General features: G+C 37.2%; 2 long non-coding RNA genes across 2 annotated transcripts in view; one reads left to right on the top strand and one right to left on the bottom strand.

The window, feature by feature from the left end:
- Nucleotides 1-24,440, bottom strand: part of LOC137044478 (uncharacterized) — a 379,696-nt gene that overhangs the window by 301,745 nt on the left and 53,511 nt on the right. The gene's annotated exons all lie outside the window — the stretch shown is intronic.
- LOC137054271 (uncharacterized) lies at nucleotides 9,415-12,681 on the top strand. Its single transcript, XR_010899963.1, has 4 exons — nucleotides 9,415-9,855; nucleotides 10,495-10,587; nucleotides 11,442-11,559; nucleotides 12,278-12,681. It is a non-coding gene; the product is annotated as an uncharacterized lncRNA (long non-coding RNA).

Genomic DNA, 24,440 nt, shown 5'->3' with positions numbered 1-24,440 from the left:
ATCCCATAGTGAAAATGTGAAATAGGTCTGACCTGTGATCCATCTCGCTTGGGAACACGTTTTTGTGATGTAGTTCAATAAATGCAGGTGATACAAAATATAGAGACCTCTTTCTTTTAGGTTACCAATTCACCATTTTATAGCTTTTCTGAAACAGGTCTATTAGTTTAGTTTAACTTGTCCATTCTTTTTCAGCAGAAAATTGTCTTTTGACACTGGTATCATATATTAGCCTGGTTTCGCCTTCCTACGTACTTCCGCTCATTTTTCCTTCAGTACTCCATCTGGGATTGCAATATATTCTCTGGGATTCTCCGATCAAATTTTAACCGGTCCAATCAGCAAACAGAGGGAGTGGCTGAGAGCGATGACATTAGCTGTGTCTCATTTCATTTCATTTCATTTCATTTCATTTCATTTCATTTCATTTCATTTCATTTCATTTCGAAGGCTGCGTCCTCCAGAGGACACATCCTGTGAAGGATGCAGTATAGTGTCCTCAATCAGAATTAAACAAGACGTCCCGTGTAGGACACACAGGCAGGAAGTATCACGTTGCTATGCCAACACGTTCAGCCTCATTGCGCGCTCACACCAGTTATATGAATGAAAATGATTTATAACTTGAAAATGCCTATGAAATGTTTCTTGCCTTGACAGCAATGTACTGTTCTTAACTTTTAAAAAGCACTAAACACTAGTAATCCTGTTTACCACAACTATCTGTTTGAGGTAATACAGCTTAAAAAACAAAAACAAGCTTGAAACTTCTTACATTTACAGGTGTTTTACCTGTACTTTGAATTACACATTGTATTTTGAAACACCACATCTAAGCTTATATGTATTGTATATCTGGCAGTGGCGCCATTTTTCGAATAATATCAAATAAAATGTATGGTTGTTAATGGCGACGCAAAGAATTGTGGGTTATCTGCATCAGCGAAGGATACAACTCATGCACACTTCGAATTCCTGTGAAAGAAGGGTGCATTCGAAGGTCGCATTTGGAGTGTCCTACTCACTTTTTTGAAATGAGACAGCCTCATGGCGCATGCAGACTTCGAATGCACCCTCCAGAGGACACAACCTTCCGAAATGAGACACAGCTAGAGATGTCGTGCGCTAGTTTGAGATGACTTACGTCACGACCAAGCGCTAGTGATTGGTTGTGGCAGATCCAGAGTGGCTCTGGGCAGACCCAATAGTTTTAAACTTCAGCAGAATACCTGCCTTCCAGGAAGTTAACACTTGTCAACGGAGAGTGGAATATATGATTAGCGGCAGGCTAATCATATATATCAATATATATCCATCATACATCCACATAAATACATACACTTTGACAAAAATAATACACAGAATTACACTAACTAGCTATCAGGAGATTTTGGAGCACTATATGCTTCCATCTGCTGAAAAGCTTTATGGAGATGAAGATTTCGTTTTTCAGCACGACCTGGCACCTGCTCACAGTGCCAAAACCACTGGTAAATGGTTTACTGACCATGGTATTACTGTGCTCAATTGGCCTGCCAACTCTCCTGACCTGAACCCCATAGAGAATCTGTGGGATATTGTGAAGAGAAAGTTGAGAGACTCAAGACCCAACACTCTGGATGAGTTTAAGGTCACTATCGAAGCATCCTGGGCCTCCGTAACACCTCAGCAGTGCCACAGGCTGATCGCCTCCATGCCACGCCGCACTGAAGCAGTCATTTCTGCAAAAGGATTCCCGACCAAGTATTGAGTGCATAACTGAACATAATTATTTGAAGGTTGACTTTTTTTTTGTATTAAAAACACTTTTCTTTTATTGGTCAGATGAAATATGCTAATGTTTTTAGATTTTCATGAGCTGTATGTCAAAATCATCAGTATTAAAACAATAAAAGACCTGAAATATTTCAGTTGGTGTGCAATAAATCTAAAATATATGAAAGTTTAATTTTTATAATTACATTATGGAAAATAATGAACTTTTATCACATATGCTTATTTTTTGAGAAGGACCTGACATGCTGTCTAGGGGGAGGGTTTTGAGCTTGGTAATTGGCCCGAACGCAGAGTACCAGGTATATGGTGGAGGGATTCTGAAGACTGTAGATAATCCTTAGGTGAGTTTGACTGTGATAATACATGGCTTGCCTTTGTGCTGATTGGGTGGATATGTTGATTACTGATTATAGACAGCTAGTGACACTTGAGCATCTTATTTTTTACGTGTACCTCCCGAACTACGTTAATAAAACATAATCTCATGAGTTTACACTTACAAATAAATCGGATCGATTAAGTGTTGAACGTATTTGGCATGTTGTCCAGGAAGAGGGCTCTGAGTTTGGTAATTGGCAAGCAATGCAAAGTATCCCCCCAATAATGCAAAATTAGCTTAGGACAGCAGCCAGGAAGTGTATCCCCCAAAAAACATATAAATTATGATACTGATGTTGCGGTGTTTCGTGAGGAGACAGCTAATTGCTGGATCACAAAGGTTTCTCTATATCGATGAAAGTTCAATACTCACTGTAAAAAGACAAGTAATTCACCACTGAAAACGAGGAGTATGTCTATTATTATTTAAGATTGCTCCTTCTGCAGCGTCCAACAGGAGTTCAATACTCGCTGTGATCGGATGGGTAAGCCCCGCTGATGATGAGGTGAATATTCGGTTATTTTAAATTGGGAGGGCTTTTGCGGCATCTGACGGGAGTTCAATACTCGCTGCGATCAGACGGGTAAGTCCCCGCTGACAATTAGGTAGACGTTTAGATATTTTAGATGGGCTTTTTGCAACGTTTGACGGGAGTTCAATACTCACTAAGATTGGACGGGTAAGCCCCCGCTGATGTAGACAAGAAGATGTTTAGCTCTTACCGATTTTGAGGTCTCTTGAACCTTACGACGGAGTTCAATACTCACAGCGATCAAATGGATAAGCCCCGCCAGCAATCAAACAAGTTAGAGTTGGTTTAGCTGATAAGGGTTTGGTCAGTTTTTTGACGTGGAAGCAGTTAGAGCTAATATAGCTTTTGAAAGCTTCGGATGACTAATGACCAAGAGCTTAAATCTGTTGCTGTGAAAGTCCTTTTTGGGCGGCTGTGGTTGCAGCGCCTATGTGAAAAGAGTGGCCTGAAAGGTGTTCAGATGTTTTTGAAACCAAAAGCGTGTGACTGGTTAGTTTGTAAAAAGTGGGTCTGAAAGGTCTTTACTTGTTGAATTTATGAAAAGAATGTATGATGAGTGTTTGATAAGGCTGGATTGATGAATGGCCTAAAATGGCCTTTTTGGACTGGTCTGTCTTATTCTATTTGATAAAGTAGGAGATAGTTTCGTCATTTGAGCTTAGAGCATTTTGGGCTGTCTAATAACGTGGATGAGACCAGGATTATTCTGTCAAATTTCTGTCCAGAATGATGCCTAGGAATTCAATGTATGTGTCTGGGCCACTTCTTTTTTTCTGGGCAATTGGACCAGCTAGCTTGGAAAAAACATTTTGAACTGTGATGAGACGAGCTGCTGGGATGGCATCGGGGGGCGATATGATTAAGAAATCGTTGAGCAGGTAAATAAGGTAGGGAATTGTGTAGTTGTTGGAATGAATCCAGCAAATTTCTTCCGATAGCATGTCAAAGATCTTGTGGCTGCTTTTACAGCCAAAAATGAATTGGATGACAAAGTAATATTTTTCGTGCCATCGGATACTGAATAAATGCCACCAATCTGGGTGGATGGGCATCACTCTGAAAGCCAAAGTAATGTGACTTTGGCGAGCCAAGCTCCACGGCCAGCGTTTTTTGTCAATGAAATTGCTTGGTCAGTGTTGTGGTAGTGAAGAGGAAATTCTTCTACTAAGATTAGTCTGTTTATGCTTGAAAACTTGTTGCCACTCCAACAGGGCTGATATGAAAGTAGTTAAAAGGGGATGGGAAGAGTTCCATCTCCGACATGGCAGCTGTTCGGCGAAACCTGTTCTGAAGACTGTAGAGAATGCTAAAGTGAGTTTGACTGTGATTATGGCCTGCCTTTGTGCTGATTGGGTAGATATGTTGATTACTGATTGTAGACAGCTGGTGATACCAGAGTATTTGTTGCTTACTGATTATAGACAGCTTGTGACACTTGAGTAGCTTATTTTGATGTGTTCCTCCTGAACTATGTTAATAAAACATCATTAAATCATTGATACTTAGTAATTAACTCCTGGAATTAAATGCACGACTGTAAAATATGACACTTGGCTTTGAACTTGTAAATGGTTGATTATTTAGGAATTCAAACAGACCATGCAATAATGCACAAAGGATTAAGAATGCCATCTTAAATTCTGACATTAATTCCTCACCCTCATGTCATTCCAAACCGCAAGACCTTTGTTCATTTTCAGAACATAAATTAATTTTTTATGAAAACCGAGAGCTATCTTACCCCTTCATAGACAGCAACACAATGACCACTTTCAATGTCCAGAAAGGTAGTAAAGACCTTGTTAAAATAGACCAGCTACAGTATTCAACCTTAATTTTATAAAGCAAAAAATAACTTTATTTAAGTCTCTGACGTGAGCACCATGACACGAGTGTGATGCTGTTGCAGGAGCCGACCAATACTTAGCTGGCGTTCTGACGTAGAACTCAGCTATACACAGTGTTTACAATTTAAACAGTGTCAATAACTGACACGGAAGAGAAGAAATTGTGGAAATGTGTATTGTTTTGTTTTTTTGCACCAAAAAGTATTCTCATTGCTTCATAAAAGTAAGGTCGAAACACAGTCACATGGAATATTTAATGATATATTGAGTACCTTTCTTGAGCTAACCTTTTAAATGTTAAAATTTACGGGAAACTGCAGTGCACTGCTACTTTTCTGAAAGTTTGCTGCAAAATGTTAAAACGACAGACATGTATTTGAATGTTGAGCAGCAAGCTAATTGGTTACTGATACAGCGGGAATCAATCAGCTGTGGCCTATAGAGAATGATACAATAGCAAACAGATATATGGGTTAAGCACTTATCAACAATTTTGAGTCCTCGTTCAAATGGGAGGTTTTCAAGAGTAGAGTGTTTGGGATGATCTTAACATATCGCAGTTGCCATTTTTCCCTTACAATATGAAAAGAAGCCCTGGAGTTATGTTGTTTATGCTCAGTGATCTTATTAAAGCCTAGTTAATTACATGTGAAAGTTTGTCTTCTGTTTAGCTATCAGATTTATATACAATAAAGCAATGTTATATGTATGTAAAGATAGTCTCAATTGCAGATCTATGCAGACTGAGTTTGGTAGGTATTTAAATGGTAGATCTTTTGAGACAGCTCTAGCTGCAGCTAAAAGAGGTGTTTGAAAGGTCAGAGTGTGGCATTCATCCCTCTAGCCAATAACATTTGCCATCCTCTGTTATCTGGAATGATGTGGACCTGTAAATAGTGCTTGTTACTCAAATGGGTCACAAATTTGAACTTTGGCTGCTCATTAAATTAGCATTACTTTCCCTACAAACAAAAATACTTCCTGCAATTGTACAGCTATTTATTTTTGTAGTGTGAATGATTCAGCCTCCAGGCCATCGGCAATGCCAAATCACCCCCATGGTCATTAAAAAAAAATCTCATAACAACTAAATTTCAAGCCTTGCTCTCTCTCTTCTAGCTACCTAATGATACTCAAATGTCAGACTGATATATTTGTCATCTCACTGTAGTGCAACGAATGAGTTGATCGGAGAAGTGGCACATTCTAGCTGCTGTTCCATTATCTGGCAGCCGCTACAAGTGACTGTATTTGCAGCTCATAACTTGAGTTGGATTGGCTTCTTTTTCTTGAGGTCCACTGGAAGATGGTATACAAGTGTAACACTGCAGTTATCAGGGACCATTATCATACTGTGAAAATGGGGTATTTTGTTAATATATTCACTGTGTGAGATCTAATAGGAAGTGTCATATAACCTGAATGTAATACCGTTTCAATATTTTTAGAGGAGCCTAGATAATGCAAAATGATTCTCATTAATCTATTGAATGCTTTAATACTAACAAATCACTGTGGATAGGTTTTATTAGTAGCCTTAAGGCCTTTTCACAGTCCGTAATTCACATGCGAAATTTACACACGTCAAAAAATAAATTCGATCTCATGTTATGTCTACCACGCTTGCACACTGCCTCCAAAACTTTCATCCGTCCAAAAAAATTCGGAACAGGTTAGATTTTCTGAGTTTTCGCATCTGTAAAAACGCATTTTGAGAGACGTTTTGACACCTCAGAGCCACCATACATATTATTCTAGTAAAAATACTACAAATATAATTATATAATTATAGCACATCAAGTCTCTGACAACAACATGACATCCTTACAGTTAAAGGGGTCATATAATGGTACATGCTTTTACAAGCTGATTGTATGGAAATGTGTGTTGGCAGTGCCTGTACATAACCATCATATAATGATAAAAATCCATCAAGTTTTTTTTTTTTTAATCTCCTTATATGTTTTCTCCTGTCTCAAATCGAGCCATTCGACCGTGTGATGTCACACAGTCAGAAGCCCCTCATTCCACAACTGTTGATTTACAGCAGCGTTTCAACACAGACCCGCCCTGAGCGACCTCAAGTTGTCGTCGTCATAGTCCGCCATTGTTGATGCGCTAGAGCAGAATGGCGTCTAAAGGTACGTTCACACCAAACGTGAAGAGAGCGCCTGGGGCGAATGATTTCCATGTTAAGTCAATGGAAAGGCGCGATAGACGCCTTTCCATTGACGGCGGCGCGATGGACGCAATTCGGCCTCATTCGCACATCCAGTTCACGCAAATAATGCGAATTTGAAGCAAATTGAGCGTCTTGCGCGAGTGGTGCTTTTTGTGCATTCACGCGTTTGAAGCGAATTCGCGTCTACGCCCGAGGTGAAAAATTTGAACTTTGCCGTCAATTCACGCCACGTTAACCAATGAGGAGCCTGCTTGCTGCTGTCACGTGTAAAGTGACGTGATAAACCCTGCAAATAATTAAAAAATACTGATATTTTGTCACTAAATGTAGTTTTAATGCTTTTCAGTTGATAGTTGTTTAAAGCTAAAATATGTGGTTTACCTATAAAGACAGTACCTATTTAAAAAGAACACTCGGCCAGACCTTCTGGCGTTTGCCGCTGGCTCGGATGTCTCTGTAGAGGTTAACGTGACATATGCTTCGTCTTGTGTACATCTAATGGGCAACATTTGGTCCAATTAATCTATTGTTGCCTACCAAATCATTTTGACTGAGGGCAAAGTGAAGTTTCATAACTTTATATTTTATTTAAATATACATGCAGTGAAGATAATCCAGGTAGTGCATTGGCTGAACCACATGTGTGGCAGTTAATGCTTAATATATTTCACCTGGAGCGCCTTTAACGTGTGTCTATTTTGCTTCAAATGCTCGATTTCTACGCGCGTCCAATTAGCTGCGGATGCACGAATGGATTCAAAATGTTCACGCGTCAAACTAGTTGCAGTAGACGCGATTTTGAAGCTCAATTCGCGTTTGGTGTGAACGTAGTGTTAGCGATTGTGGTGTTCTGTTCTTGGGTGTAATAACGAACACAGCAGTCATTTTGATGTTCCTAAATCTGCTGAAGACGCAGTGGCTGAGTTTTGTTTTCGTCAATGCTTTTATGTTTGCGCAAACCACAAAGCATTTCTCTCCAGACTGCTTTATAACCGAGGGTCAGTAACTTATAAAGCAGGTTTTGCTAAGAAGCTGCTCCTGAATAAAGGATTCAGATCTGTACCAGCTCTTTATGTTCCTGCTGCCCCTTCAGAAGTGAGTGTAGTTTGAAACGCTTCACGATGAATGCAGCTAAGGTGGGTAAATTAAACTACGGCATACTTTGTATGACATGGACCACATTATGGTTATTGTGTTATTACAAACTGTGTACGCTGGTTTTAAAGTTAACGTGGATGTAGTAACACTAAGCTTAATTATTTAGATGGTTTATAAAAATTGTGTTATAACAGTTATTACACTGCATAGATAACGTTACACATCACTGTCAAACCGACATTAACAGAAAAAAAAGTTTTTATTGGCATTAGGTGTAACATCAATCTGTCAGTAAACACATAGCATTCGTATCTCACTACGCTAACGTTACCCTGCTCGTACATAAAGTCTTAATTGTCGAATTTAGTTGGAGCTGTCATCTTGTCCCGGGTCGGACTACGGTTAAAATGGATAAAGTTGCACAGATCTGTCCTCAGAGACTCCAGTTGCCATTCTTTCGCCGCTACTGTTGTCAAGGGCAACAGCTCCATGGGCCGGCCCACAGGACAGAGGGGCAGGGTCATTAATCATTTAAAGCCGTATGCACCGAAATGACTTCATGAAAACAGAGCTGTTTTTGACTAGGTAAAATTAGTGTTTTCTTACAATATTAATGAGAATTTTTAATTAAAGTATATTACAAAGTTTTCATTTAGATACTAAAGAATCATATTAACTTTTACAAAAATGGTATTATATGAAATAAGAAAATTGTGTAAGCTCACATAAATGTTTTTTTTTTTTTTTTTTTTATCCGCATAGCCAGACTTTCAGACCGACAGCAGAAGGTCTGGGCTCCATACCAGCATTCACTTAGCCTGACAAGCCAGACCCACATCAAGATGTTTTGGTCTGGAAACTCACCATAGACAGGGCTCAATCCGAGGGGCGGGATAAACGGTTGTCTTTCAAACTCCCTCTGCACGCGATAGGATAGCGCTACACCAACCAGAGCAACGAAGGTGAAGCAGAGCTTGTTGATAGATTAAACATTCACCGTATCCGGTCGGCTAAACTCTGAACACATCTTCCCTTTTTAAGAATGACTTCAGTGCCGTTCTTTGTTCTTTTCTCAGAGAAAAGCTTAACTCCAAGTCTTCCAGAATCGCAGTCAAAGCTGATTCGAAAGACCGCCGTACGCCAGTTTCTGTGTTTACTAGACAACAGAAGCATGCAAACGCAACTCTGACGTCGTCATTATGGCCCCGCCCGCCGACTCTATACACGATGTGATTGGCCCGTCCAGATTGTGAGGAATACAGCTCAGAAGGGTATTGAGATGTGCTAGACGACACTTGCGGGCAGATTAAATTTGCTGCCGCTAGGGTGCGTCTAGATTTCTCAACACAGTCTCACCCCTACTCGTCAAATGTTGCCGAACGGTCAAGGGACCCTGACGTCAACTGTTGACGCACAGGGTACCCCTAAATCGCCATTTTTCGACGTACTGGGTAATCCACTGATTTCAACGAGAAACCTAGGACGTCAGAAACAGACGTGTTGGGCATGTGAATGTTATCGTCATGATGGAATTTATTGGGTTATACTTGTTCCATTATGACATGTTGGAGTGTGATTCTCAATTTAATCAGCCAGCACAATTGTATTTACATTTATTTACGCTATGATACACGTTTGAAACAGCAGTCAAACCCCACCCCGCCCTAAACCTACCCATTTGCGTATTATATGATATAAAACACAGACTGTAACAGACAACAGGCACACTTTATTGAAAAATTCAAACTATTCCGAGGCCAAACGATTGAATTGTGAGAAGAAAAGACCCAAAAGCAATCACCTCGTCTCTATCCGCGCCGCGCGCATAGGCCGCGCGCCGCGCCCCGGCGTCACACCGAAGACGCCACAGGTAGACCCCTCGGCGTCACGCGATGGACGAACTGGGAACCCAATTGCTTTCAGTGGGAAACCTTTGGCGTCAACATTAGACGGCAATTCTATCGGTATGAAATCGCGCTGAAGAAGTCTCATTCAGAACACTTCGCGATGTTTGGCATCAGATCACGTGTGCCACATGTTGGTGAGTAGTCATACATATTATGTCCTAATATTTGATATAAAGTATTTTCTGCTTGTCGTTATCGATCATGTTCAGTCACTGCATTGTATCTGTCATCATCTCCACTGAGGCTTTGCATTTCTTTGCTTTCTAAATAAACACACCTTGCTAATAGGGTGATTAAACACTGTCACGTGACGTGCTATAGACCTTTAAACAGTTGTTAATATTTAATAATAATTACTAGTGTAGTTCCAACGTGGCATTTGTAGTAGAAGCACAATAAAAATTAAAATAAAAAACAACACTTGCCATGCGTTTACCACGGTATTGGTAGTTTTAATGTGATATTTGTTGTAAATAAACAGTAGCCACAACAATTGGTAGTTTTAATGTGATATTTGTTGTAAATAAACAGTAGCCACAACAATTGGTAGTTTTAATGTGATATTTGTTGTAAATAAACAGTAGCCACAACAATTACCATGCTTTAAATGCATTTTAATGTAAAATCCAAATAATGTAAATGTAAATAATGTAATGTAAAATCTAAAATCCAAAATCCAAATATTGTTATTTAAATAGTATACTTTATAATGCTATATATTATATATTATGACTTTTTTCTCTCTTTCTTTTTTTTTTTTTTTACCTGAAAAGACCAAAAGGGCCTCTCGGACTCAGTCAACCCATTCTTGTTTGTGGAGATGTAACGGAGAAAACCGAAAGCTGCAACAGCAAATATTTGTAATGGTATGTATGAGTTGGTTTGAACCCTTTATCAAACATTTTATTTAGCATTTGTTGTTACTTATTCTTACAAATCCCATAGCTCAATCAGTAAGAACATATTCCCAAAGTCTTAATAATTCACAAGATTTAACAAGTTGTCAAATTCGTATGATTCTCGTACATATAGCTCTGGAAAAAAGACCACTTAACATGGATTTCTAAATGTTAAGTGGTCTCTTAATTTTTTTTTCCAGAGCTGTATTTGTATATGAAGAGTTCAGATGCAAAAGCCTCAAAAAGCCACTTCGGTCACATGACATCAGATATTCAATTATTTTTTCTTAATCAGATCAGTTGCACTGTTTATAACGTCCCGTTTGCATGTAAATAATTTATGTGATCACAAAATCAAGTGAGTTATCTACATTTTCAAACAAATTCATATGATATAGCTTGCTATTATATACTTTTAATAATGGGAATGCACACATATCTGTGAACTTATTACATAAATGTATTTAACATTTAATTATGCATCGTTTTTTTACAGCAAGAAACAGTTATGTATGAACTCACAACTTGCATACAATGTAATACAATTTCCTCTTTCTTTCTGTCTTGCAGGATTACTTGCAGATTACTTTTATTTATTTAAAAAAAAAATTAAATAGTATTTTTTTTAATAGTTTTTTAAAAACTATTAAAGCTATATAATTTATTTTGTTTAAAAGATCTCTACAATATCAAACTCAAGAGCTCTTTTAAGAGTCAACCCTCACAAGAGCTTCTAGTGATTCTCAGCGAGTCTTGGCGTAAAACTGTCTTAATTTATATGTTTTAAAAACAATAGTAAGTGAGATTTTCTTGTTTTACAGAAGAGAAGAAAGACCAGACCTTATATCGAAGCTAAGAAAATAAGTCCTTTGTTTAGGGTGAGGAAGGAAGATGGACATCTTGTGCCCGAAGAAGACAGAAAAATGCGCAAGTGTATTGGTATGTCTTTTATTGAAGCAATGCTGTAATATGTAGTACAAAATTTGATGTTGATCTCTCAAAGGACTATTCATTTCAACAGTGATCATTCTTTCTACTCTGATAAAATACGTACCATTATTCATGTCTAAATCTTTTAATAACTCCTAAAATAAGCAAATGAGGTTCTGTATCTTGGATTTATTTAAAATGGTAAATATTTGTTTTCCCTTTTTGATACAATTATAATTACACTTTTGGCCTTCAGTTCTTAAAAACTACTCCGTCTGTTTGTCTTAGATAAAAGTAGACAAGTGTGGGAAAAAGCATTTAGTTGTTATAAACTCCATGTATTTCTCCATTGTTTTGTAGACCATGGATGGTTCTGGGTAGCTTTAGAAGATAATGAGTTGGGACATATTAGGAATCAAATAGTAAATGTTCTTTGAATTATGTGAAATATCTGGTTAGTTCTTTCTAAAAGATCTACTGTTTAAAAGGTTGCTGTTGATATGGGTAAATTAGTTTTTGTTCAGTACTTGGCTAATATTATGGGCTGCAATATTATACATAATGCTTCAATGTGTATATTATTTTATGTACTGACTGCTGCTTTGTAAATTTAAATCAGGAATTGGCATTTCTGCCCATTTTGAGGTGGAGAGTTTACTGAAGAACATAGGTTAACCCGACTGTACATTAAACTTAATCTGAATTGTGTTTGTTGTTTTACTTTTAGACCAGGACTGGAGAACGCCAGATTATACGACTTCTTCCTCTGGTTGAGAAAAGGCTACACAACATCAGTGATCACATCATCTGTACATTGATTATACTGTAGGGTACAAGTGGGCGAACTGTTTAGAAGAAGAAGAACATGAACATGATAGAGGGAAGAGACAGAAACCAGTCTAGTTGTAATAATGAATCATTATTTTCCAACACTATATCAAATCTGTTTTCTGTATCATACTTGACTGGATGGGATTATGTGGCACTCATTTGTGTGGCTTCAGCAGCTGTGAATGGATTAATATGATGTTAATGTGTTTTTTAAAACCCATTTTTATTTATCTTGAATCTAATTTGACTTTATTCTACTTTATCAACTGTATACTGTATCCTCCAATAAAGTGTTGAGTGATAAAGTATGGTGAGTATTGTGTATGGTGTTTGGTACAGTAAATACACATTCAACAAGTTTATTTAGGTTATCTAATTAATTACCAAGAATATTTTACTTGAGAAGTAAACATTTTTTATCTGGTTATATTATATTTGGTACAATTCTCCAAAAAGTTGTATATACTTGCATGCTGTAACAAGTATGTCAGTTTTCAGTGAAATAAAGGGAAGGATTACAAACACTTCAAGCTTAACTGAAGATGATCCATGTTGATCATTCTGGTACATCTACTACTGCAATACAAATTAAAGCATGCACATTTTCGATGCCAGGTACGTGAAGAGGGTGTAGATGAAATTGTGATAATGTCTCATGTTATTATTACTTAATGGTGCATGGTCCTATATTTAATAGTAATAATGAAGTGTAAATAATATAAATAGTTTTTGTTTACTCTGGAAAGTGGATAATGGCAAGTTGTTGCAGGTTCATCCATTATATTTATTAGTGTTTATCCATAAAAGAAAATAAAACGTAATAATTATTATTTTACAACATTTCTTTCAAATATTTCTGTATTTCATCAGATGGTCTTACAATATCAAAACCTAATACAAGCATGACGTTAGAATAGAAAAGACAAAATACTCTGATATTTAAATGTGACTCAAAGTTTGTTGTCCGTGATGAGGAGAATAGATCTGTGTATGTTGTACTGCCCTTACACCTCCAGGGACCCAGAAGTGGCCCCTGGAAGAGCAAAAAAAAAGCATGTTTCAAATGGCTTTAACTCAAAGTCTGGTTAGCGTATCACAGAGAAAATTGGCAGGACAACTGCATATGCAATGTTTACTAAATAATGTTGGCCACAGTTTTCAGACATATATGGAAAGCTGCCATAAAGGTTTTTTTAAAAGTGCTCACAGTAAAATATACAATTTCAGCTTGGCCCTCATATATGTCATAAAGGTTTGCACAATGAACATATTTTAATATCCAGTTGTCCATTAAATATGTTATTTACTTAACATTTATTGTTTCATTATGAAACCTTTTAAACTACATTACCCATATATCTGTCATTGTATCAATGCAATGGGAAACATGGCGCTGTAGTTCATAGAAGTGTGCAGAAATGCTTAGGGTTGGGTTCTCAGTAAAGGAGTCATTTCTCACAACATAGCGACACTTTATAGTTAGCTTAACGTATTACTGACGTAATAACACCAAAACATACTTTGTAACATGAAACGCCGTTTTATATGGGTTAAAACAGATAGTCCAATCACAGCGCGTTGCATAATACATATATTTGAAAGAGAATCCTTTTTCTATGCAATGGTCTACAAGCATAAACTTCTTTAAGCCATCCTTTATAATCTGAACTCTTGGAATTAAAACAAATATAACAAAAGCACAATGAAGGCACACAATTTTGTAAGCATATTCCAATATTTAATGTCAAACAGTTTAAATACAAATGTAGTGCCCATATATATATATATATATATATATATATATATATATATATATATAGAGGCAAAAAAAGAACATTTTACATTCTAAACTTTAATACTATATATTTGCGATTATTGTTCACTTTTATTGTAACTAAATTAAATGCCAATTAAAATAGTTGATGATTATTGTAAATGTTAACCATTTTCAGTAAGAAAATACTTCTATAAAGTACATTCATGTTACAGTTACATTAACAAGGTAGTGATATAATGATAGTGAAATAATGATAGAGGTAGTTATGGTAGATATGTACTTTAGTGACCATTGTAATAAAAGTTTTAATGAATAATTATTGATTTCAAAAGGTATTAACTCTCACTATCTTCATTTGTTCAAACAAACAACAAATGCAGAAATATACATTGGACTATAGCATCATGAAGTCAATGCATGACTAGAACCAGTGGATGGCAATAGATATGTCCTTCACTAAAACTCCTGATGATAAAGGCATAGGCAGACATCAAGAACAGTTTATGAATATTGGTTCTGCATATATCAAAGAGATCATAAGACTCCACAGACTCCACGTGAAGACTTTGAGACACTGTGACAGAGCAAAGGGTGCACTTCACTGGACATGTCCTATGCATGCCCAAACAACAACACCCAAAAACACTTATGAAGTGGACACCACCAGGAGGATGCACGAGATAGGGAAAACCAAGGAAGATATGAGACAGATGTTTCACGAAGACCTCAATGCCGGTGTTCCATGAGAAGATGTGAAAACGTGGCCACAGATCGAATATGTTGGAGGACACATGTTGCCCAATTTGCCCAGGACAGGACATGATGATGATGTTGTCAGTTTAAACATAACTGTAGGATTTATTTCTGTAAAAAACGATGCATAATTAAATGTTAAATACATTTATGTAATAAGTTCACAGATATGTGTGCATTCCCATTATTAAAAGTATATAATAGCAAGCTATATCATATGAATTTGTTTGAAAATGTAGATAACTCACTTGATTTTGTGATCACATAAATTATTTACATGCAAACGGGACGTTATAAACAGTGCAACTGATCTGATTAAGAAAAAATAATTGAATATCTGATGTCATGTGACCGAAGTGGCTTTTTGAGGCTTTTGCATCTGAACTCTTCATATACAAATACAGCTCTGGAAAAAAAAATTAAGAGACCACTTAACATTTAGAAATCCATGTTAAGTGGTCTTTTTTCCAGAGCTATATGTACGAGAATCATACGAATTTGACAACTTGTTAAATCTTGTGAATTATTAAGACTTTGGGAATATGTTCTTACTGATTGAGCTATGGGATTTGTAAGAATAAGTAACAACAAATGCTAAATAAAATGTTTGATAAAGGGTTCAAACCAACACATACATACCATTACAAATATTTGCTGTTGCAGCTTTCGGTTTTCTCCGTTACATCTCCACAAACAAGAATGGGTTGACTGAGTCCGAGAGGCCCTTTTGGTCTTTTCAGGTAAAAAAAAAAAAAAAGAAAGAGAGAAAAAAGTCATAATATATAATATATAGCATTATAAAGTATACTATTTAAATAACAATATTTGGATTTTGGATTTTAGATTTTACATTACATTATTTACATTTACATTATTTGGATTTTACATTAAAATGCATTTAAAGCATGGTAATTGTTGTGGCTACTGTTTATTTACAACAAATATCACATTAAAACTACCAATTGTTGTGGCTACTGTTTATTTACAACAAATATCACATTAAAACTACCAATACCGTGGTAAACGCATGGCAAGTGTTGTTTTTTATTTTAATTTTTATTGTGCTTCTACTACAAATGCCACGTTGGAACTACACTAGTAATTATTATTAAATATTAACAACTGTTTAAAGGTCTATAGCACGTCACGTGACAGTGTTTAACCCCTTAAGTATCACTGGCCCACCGGTGGGCCCATTTGCCACTGCATGTTTAAAACAATATATCCTATATTTATCCTGATCTAATGTTGACAAACTATATATCAATCGAAAGCTTACGAACTCAAGATTCATCCTGTGCAAACCGATTTGAAATCGGACCTTGCGTTACCATGGAAACGGTGCTCTAAATTATTCTAGCGGGCTCCTCCCCAAGTGGCGTTGTCATGTTTCATATTTATTTAACATATTTATTTAATTTATAATAAAAACCTTTTCTAATCTTGACAAAATGCATATCGTCGGAAAGGTCTTAGTCTCACTGTTCTATATCTGCAAACTGTTTTGTGATATTTACACAAAAATATGTACATTTGACACAGGAAATTGCATTTAAAAAAATCAATGGAATTCGAATGACACCCGGTGGCTATTTGTGGTACAACGCCTAAAAAAAATCTCATGGGAACTTCAATTTTTGTGATATCAACTTCAAATTTGGAACACAAATTGATTAGACATATGGCTTTGATTTGATAGTAATTTTAGAGTCCACATTATTTTGTAACATATATATTGTATATTAAATATTAAATATCTAGTACAGTATATTTGATTTACAGTACATTTAAACTTCCATAACTTTTTTAAACTTAAATTTTTTGAAGTGATTTCACTTGAGCAATACTCTGCTGACTGTCTTCTTTAAAATGAGACCAAACTTATGTCTATATTCCAAAGCATTCTTGAATTGCAACCATTTAATTTTGGATAGTGAATTTTCATGTATATTTTCAAAAAGGGGGGTGACACTTAAGGGGTTAATCACCCTATTAGCAAGGTGTGTTTATTTAGAAAGCAAAGAAATGCAAAGCCTCAGTGGAGATGATGACAGATACAATGCAGTGACTGAACATGATCGATAACGACAAGCAGAAAATACTTTATATCAAATATTAGGACATAATATGTATGACTACTCACCAACATGTGGCACACGTGATCTGATGCCAAACATCGCGAAGTGTTCTGAATGAGACTTCTTCAGCGCGATTTCATACCGATAGAATTGCCGTCTAATGTTGACGCCAAAGGTTTCCCACTGAAAGCAATTGGGTTCCCAGTTCGTCCATCGCGTGACGCCGAGGGGTCTACCTGTGGCGTCTTCGGTGTGACGCCGGGGCGCGGCGCGCGGCCTATGCGCGCGGCGCGGATAGAGACGAGGTGATTGCTTTTGGGTCTTTTCTTCTCACAATTCAATCGTTTGGCCTCGGAATAGTTTGAATTTTTCAATAAAGTGTGCCTGTTGTCTGTTACAGTCTGTGTTTTATATCATATAATACGCAAATGGGTAGGTTTAGGGCGGGGTGGGGTTTGACTGCTGTTTCAAACGTGTATCATAGCGTAAATAAATGTAAATACAATTGTGCTGGCTGATTAAATTGAGAATCACACTCCAACATGTCATAATGGAACAATTATAACCCAATAAATTCCATCATGACGATAACATTCACATGCCCAACACGTCTGTTTCTGACGTCCTAGGTTTCTCGTTGAAATCAGTGGATTACCCAGTACGTCGAAAAATGGCGATTTAGGGGTACCCTGTGCGTCAACAGTTGACGTCAGGGTCCCTTGACCGTTCGGCAACATTTGACGAGTAGGGGTGAGACTGTGTTGGATTTCTAGGCTAGCATTCATTGGCCATGGACCCCTCAAAAGGATGTTTGAACGACATTTAAAGAAATCCATCGCAGTTTGTTTTGTTCCTCGTCATGTTTAGGGGAGTGAAAATATAACGTAGAGTGTACTGCTCTGCTTACTTTACTTTGGCTCGGTTTGCTTTTCCACTGCAGTTTAGTACTACTTCAAAGTTGGTGGGATTGTAGGCTGATTGTTACAGTTGCTCCGCCACCTTGTCTACTGACCAGGATAAAGCCTTTTTTTTTCAAGTTGCATGCATCGGTCATTTAAAGCAAGTCGTTTCAAAAAGTAATGCAAACAAATGATACTGCAGTGGCTGTTGCTGACTATTTAAATCTAGCGGTTATCTCGTGTCACAAATCCAGTGACTGGTCGCCATGCCATGCAGTGGAAAAGTGTCATAACAGACCAGTGTGCACAACTCTTGGATGTTTTTTAAAGAGTCTATGATGCAAATTTGACATACTTCACATACTTTTGAAAATCCAATGTTTAGTTGACCCTGATAAGCACTCTTTGACACAGATGACAAACTGTGGGGGTTTAGCTTCACAGCATCTTTGTTTCCAGACAGACTTCTAAAGTACGTGACACACACCTCCCAGACATCCTGTAGAATTTAACCAATCAGATGACAACTCTGAAAGTCCTGAAGTATTTCCAATTAAGTGTGCATTATGCAACAGCCAGTGGTCCGCGGGCATGACGTCTGAGTCTGAGATTACGCGCCTATGGACTGAACCCCTAAATACGCATGCACATGATGTCACTGTCTTCACAAATACACATTTTTGTACTTTACACATACGATAATGGCATCATTTTCAAAAATTCAAAAACTTTGAATACCATTTTCAAATGTTTGCATTTTTAGGCCCCAAAACACTGTTGCCTCGTTAATTAACAGACAAAACGCATAAAACGTTTTCAGCTTTTAGTTTCCAGTTAAATTACCATTGCAGTCCTGTGAATACAAATCATGTGACTTAAAGAGCTCAATGACTTAGAAGCTAACTAAAATGGCATTTTTGCAGCAGCAAATATATTTCTATCTCACGTTTACTTTTGTCAACATTATCGGTTGGCTTTAGTGTAGAGTTTAGAGTAGGTGCTATAGGTGCTCAAACAAATTAGGGCACTAAGCTTTTAGCGCCATTCACAGAACATTAAATCTCCAAACTGCCACGATACACATAACAACCAATGTAATACAACGTTGCCACATTCACAGTCATCCATTTCAGACAAAACTGAACATGCTTTTAGTGCCACGTTTAGTGTTTATGTTTGACAGAAAGAGCTGTGACTAAAGCAAAATAATATAATTTTGCAGAAATCTCACCACAGGCACATGTTAGATGAGCATGGATTGCAGTTCAAGCACATTTAGTGATGTTTGAGGCTAATTTATACTTCAGCGTCGGACATGCGCCGTGGGCTACGTGCCGATTTTCATTTATACTTCTGCATCATTGTAAGCAGCGACTCGTTACACATGCAGAGGGAGGGGTTCTGGCAGACCAATCACAGCGCTTGTGGTCTGTGTAGAATTTACAGCTTATAATGTAGCTAAGGCATGCACTGGATGCAGAAGTATCAATGTTGGTTAGAAAAATAAACTTAATTCACAAAACGAGACTATGCAGTTTTGCTTCTTAAGTATTTTTATATATATTTTACTGATTAAGAAAACAGAAGAAAATAAATAGTAAAATGAGTGGTCTCTTGGAACTGTGGCCTCACAGAGAAATGCATTAAAGCCCAGCTGCATTGATGTGAGATAAAAATAAATAAATAAATAAAAAAACCTTCCATTGTATAAAAAACATTTTACATCCATTTGTTGGAACCAATAGCAATTGTGTATGCATTTGAGTAATTATTTATCAAAACAAATTGCCACCGCCAAGAGGAAGGACACTTGTAAAAGGTCAGAAAAAAACATTACATGGAAAAACAACATTGGAAAATTCTCAGAATTGCACATTGAAAGAGGAAAGTGAGCACGAAACATCCTGATCCCTAAAACATTACATGGAAAGCGCATTGAAGGTTAAAGGAGATGTTTAGCGTTTCTGCCTATTTCCTGCTCAGATTGTGACCCATATAGTCATCTGTGTTTTTAGCCTGGTTTCTCTGCACTTGTCCCCAAACAGATGGATACGGAAGAAAGCAGGAGGAGTTTTGGCTCCAGCACTAAATCATGACACCTGCTGCCCTGTTGACACACACACCTCACACCACAGGCTGCAATGGGCTCCTCGGTATGACGATGATGCTATTACCAAAACAGGCACGACAAAATCCCATCATTTGCGGTGATAAAATGCAAACCAGTTGAGGTAGAATAAACAAGATCTGTCTGTCTGTCTGTCTGTCTGTCTGTCTGTCTGTCTGTCTGTCTGTCTGTCTAGTTTTGTTGGAAGTGTTTTCTACTTATTTTGTTGATCAAAAACTACAAGTTTAAATGTTACATGCAAAAGTAAATAAATAACTATAATAATGTTTATGTGTTTATAATTGTATTTATTCTATTTATGCATAAAAATAAAAATAACAATTGATCTGCTATTATTATTATTAGTAGTAGTAGTAGTAGTAGTAGTAGTAGTAGTAGTAGTAGTAAAGATACTTTTCTGTGTGTTCTGTTCTAGTTTTATTTGATAAATGATTTATAGATATTAATAGATAGGCATAATGAAGATTCTAGCAATTGTACTCAAGAATGGTAGGATATTGTCTCCTGATTAACCACAGCCGTGGACACTGTTGCTATTTATAGACACCGTTACCCCACAGATGTCTGTGCTCCAGCTTCCAGCAGGGATGTGACAGTTTCCAATCTCAAATGTAGATTGATTAATGACTCACAGCTCCCCGAGAAGCCTCTCTCTCTTTTCCTTTATCAACTCTGGATCATTAATCCCTCATGTTTCTGTTGAGATGGATTATATAAATACAAAATTAGGGTCACACAAATGCTATATAGGCTATTTGTAAAAAATAAAATAAAAAAAATATATAATAATTCCTGTTAGTAGATGATCACAATACTAATACTCTGTGCTTGACAATATTGTGTCTAAAATGTACATCCCGTATTATTGGCTTAAAGGGTTACTTCAGCGATTAGCATATGGCTTTGTATCAGTAGAAACCCTGGAGTATATTTGAATGATCATGCTCCCCCCTCTCATATCCCCCTGAGACGAGAGATTTATGCATTTTATTTCTGGAAAAATTACTCCGGTGACGCAAATATCGGCGATTTGCGTTATCGGTAAAAATGTTTGGCCAGTCGCTAAAGACTACAGCCAGCAGAGGGAGCTATTTCCGCATGTTTTCAACTCGCACATGGGGATGGGGTCGCACTCACAGCTCAGCTCGGCTCAGGCATTCATGGAAACGGTGCAGCCGGAGGAGCAAAGTGAATATTTTATCTTCTCAAGTTAATTCCTATGAAAGTTAATCTTCCAAAGGTGTGAACTGAAAACGCGCCAGGCTGAACACACGCTGAGAATGACTGCCACGAGCGTGGACGCGTTTACCTCAGCTCTCATCACGAGAGCTCATTCAGCTCATCAAGATGCGTGTAATCTGACTCCTGCTGCGTGTGTGCTGACACTTCCTCAGCGGCTAAATCACATTACATTGAACAGACCCTTTCAGTTTTTAATTGTAGAGTCTGTTCTCTAACTGTACTGATTTTATGAAGATGAACGCGGTGATGGGAAAGTAAAAGTGATTCAGTAGCGGTGGCTTTAGGAGTGGTCTCGCAGGGCACCGAAGCATTCTGGGAGTTGTTGTTGTCTTTCATCCCCATGAGACAAAAATACATTTTCTGTCTTTTCTCAGTCTGGAAAGCACCAAATTCAAAAATAATTTCACATTTCTACTACTATTACTGTTTAAATACAGATTCATCTTCCCAGTGCTGAAGTACACCTTTAAACTTAGCCTATGTTTTAATGTATTAAATTAATGAATTATACCATTGGATAAAGAAAACAATAGTGATGATTTTAAAAGGAGGACAAATGAGCGTTTGTATTAAGGCTGTGTTTTAAGTGTTACTTTAAAGTACATTTTACTTATTATATTTTAATAATATTTTGTCATTCTTTAATCAAGTACAATTTGTCAACAACGATGTGTTGACTAACATAAAGCGGATGGAATGTACTTGATTATAATTTTAACATTAGTGTGTTATTTGACAATTAAAATATTTTACATGTACTAAATTACATCATTAAATATGTATACATTTATATATTATATGTATATGTGTATGTATTTAATATGTTTTATCTGAAATTTTCATTTAAAGGTGAATGCAACTCCGCTAGAGGGCGCCTATTCAAAACAAAGGCGTAGTTTGATGATGCCAAGTTTCACCTCACAGTTTGTGGAAAATAGGACTTAGGCAGAAATTGTGTTCATGGATGCGGTTATTAACGCTACTGTATGAAGCAGAGGAGGACCAAGTGTTGTGTAGCGGAGCACGACTGCTGGAGCGATTGTTGAGCAACACGCCTCGCAAGCAGCAGGACTTTTATTATGACGGGACACAAGCGCCGGCGCTTCCACTTTTCTGCTCATGAGTATGAGGTAACGCAGCTCTGTTTATCATATTAGATACATTTAAGTGTGTTTAAAATGATGTTATGACGTTACTCTGTGTGTTTATTCAGCGGCTGCTGTGACATTTGTTCACACTGCTAAGAGTAAAGCGCTTCTGCCAAATAAAACCGGAAACCGAGGGGAACGCAGATATGACTCAATTGACAGGCGACTCCCTCAGACGTCCCGGCTCGTTGGTTAAAAATATAAATTTTCTCACAATTTACAAATAGTTAGAAACATTTAGGATATTGCAAGTACTCAACTGAACAACATGTATAACACTGGATACACTTTTGGATATTTTACTGCAAAAATACTACATAGTGTACTTTTAATTGTAAATCAGTATATTCTTTTAAAGTACTTGTGTAATAATTATACTCTCTTTTTAAAAGTAACAGTTCACATATAATTCATAATTTATTAACCCTCATATAGTTACAAACTCGTATGATTCGCTCTCTGCAAATGAACGGGTCCGTTTAGCAGAATGAAAGCAAATGGGGGACCAAGCCGTAGTGATCACCATTCACTTACACTCAAACAGAATTTACATTTTTGGATAAATGGAGCAATTTGATTATGGTGAGACACCTATTCCCAGAATTCCATAGCACACATAGCGTGAGTTCCAACTGCAAAGCAACTGATTAGCGGAGTAGCACAACAGCAGAAAATATTTACTTCCTGCAAATATTTACTCGCTTTGGTAATTACAACTCTGTTAAGGCAATTCCCCACCTGTTCTTCCCCGAACTGTCTTTTTATCAAAGAACCTAAATTAAAATCAAACCATGAGTCACAGTAATTACAGACTTTATCTCAAGTAGCTGCTGTACACAGATGTCACGGTTGACTCAAGACAGATTTGTATAGATTTGCAATAGCGTCACCCCGGGCAGGCTTTGCAGGGATTCACTCTCACTGTAAAATATGTGTATAATTCTGTTTATTGAGAGGATCATGGAGCCTAACACGGTTATTATGCCTGATTCTGTACGGTTTTGGAATTCTTTGACTTTAGTTGCTGTATTTGAATGCATTGTGGACATCTGTGGTAGACATCTGCTCAGTGGATGACATATGAAATCTCTGCCATGTTCAGTGCACACGCAATGCATTGAAGAGCTAACAATGGCTGACACATACACTGAAGCAATAGAGCCGTTCTGCCAATAGGCAAAATAGTGCCAGCATGTCCCAAAGGAACTCGAATGTGCCATTCCTTGTGAACAAAGCCTCCGTGGCAGACAGTTTAAACAAAAGTCTGTTTGACCAGAATTGGTTTCATGTATTGTGTTAAAAATTGAATACTTTCTGACGGCTGATGCATAGTAATCACATTTTGGACTCTAAACTCAGATAATGTGCAGTGAGTCATGATTACACTGGTAAAACAAGTGTGTGTCAAAATCCTGTCAAAAGAGCAGCAACCTAAATGAGGTTTCTGTCAGAACACTGCCTGTCATGGCTTAAACAATCTATTTAATTTGCCACTCAAACAGCTTTCAGCTTCTGTGAATAATATAGGTGAGAGAGAGAAATATTTGGAACCGAGGAATAGCAGCTTCCAAATAAAATATGAAGGACCGAATAACCTAATTTGTTTCTGAAAATAAAGCTGTTTATTATCTGTTTATGAGGGAAAAGAACAAAACTAACCTTGAGACGTTTTGAACAGCTGGCTTCTGAGATCAAAGAGAACGGATCGTTTTTATAGCATTGCCAATAGAAACAGAGACTATTGTGGGGGGGTTCTGCTGCGCGAGGACTTGATTTCTACACATTAGCAAAATGGAAATAACAGGAGAAAATTGCATGTAATTCAGTGCATTACTGGAGTTTGACGTTGACCTTTGACCTGGAAATGGAGTAGCATTATCCCAATGACCGGTCTCACAATAAGGCAGGTGCTTATGAATATTCACAAGGAGTTAAATGCTACCTGTTCACATCAAATTCCAACACTTATGGAGAGTGCCAAATATGAATATTAATACCAGCATAGAGGTGTTCTTTTCTCAGCAGGTGTCTTTG

Source organism: Pseudorasbora parva, chromosome 2 (assembly GCF_024679245.1).
Source record: "Pseudorasbora parva isolate DD20220531a chromosome 2, ASM2467924v1, whole genome shotgun sequence".
Lineage (NCBI taxonomy): Eukaryota > Metazoa > Chordata > Actinopteri > Cypriniformes > Gobionidae > Pseudorasbora > Pseudorasbora parva.
The sequence above is the reverse complement of the archived record's forward strand: the minus strand, read 5'-3'. Positions and strand labels throughout refer to the sequence as shown.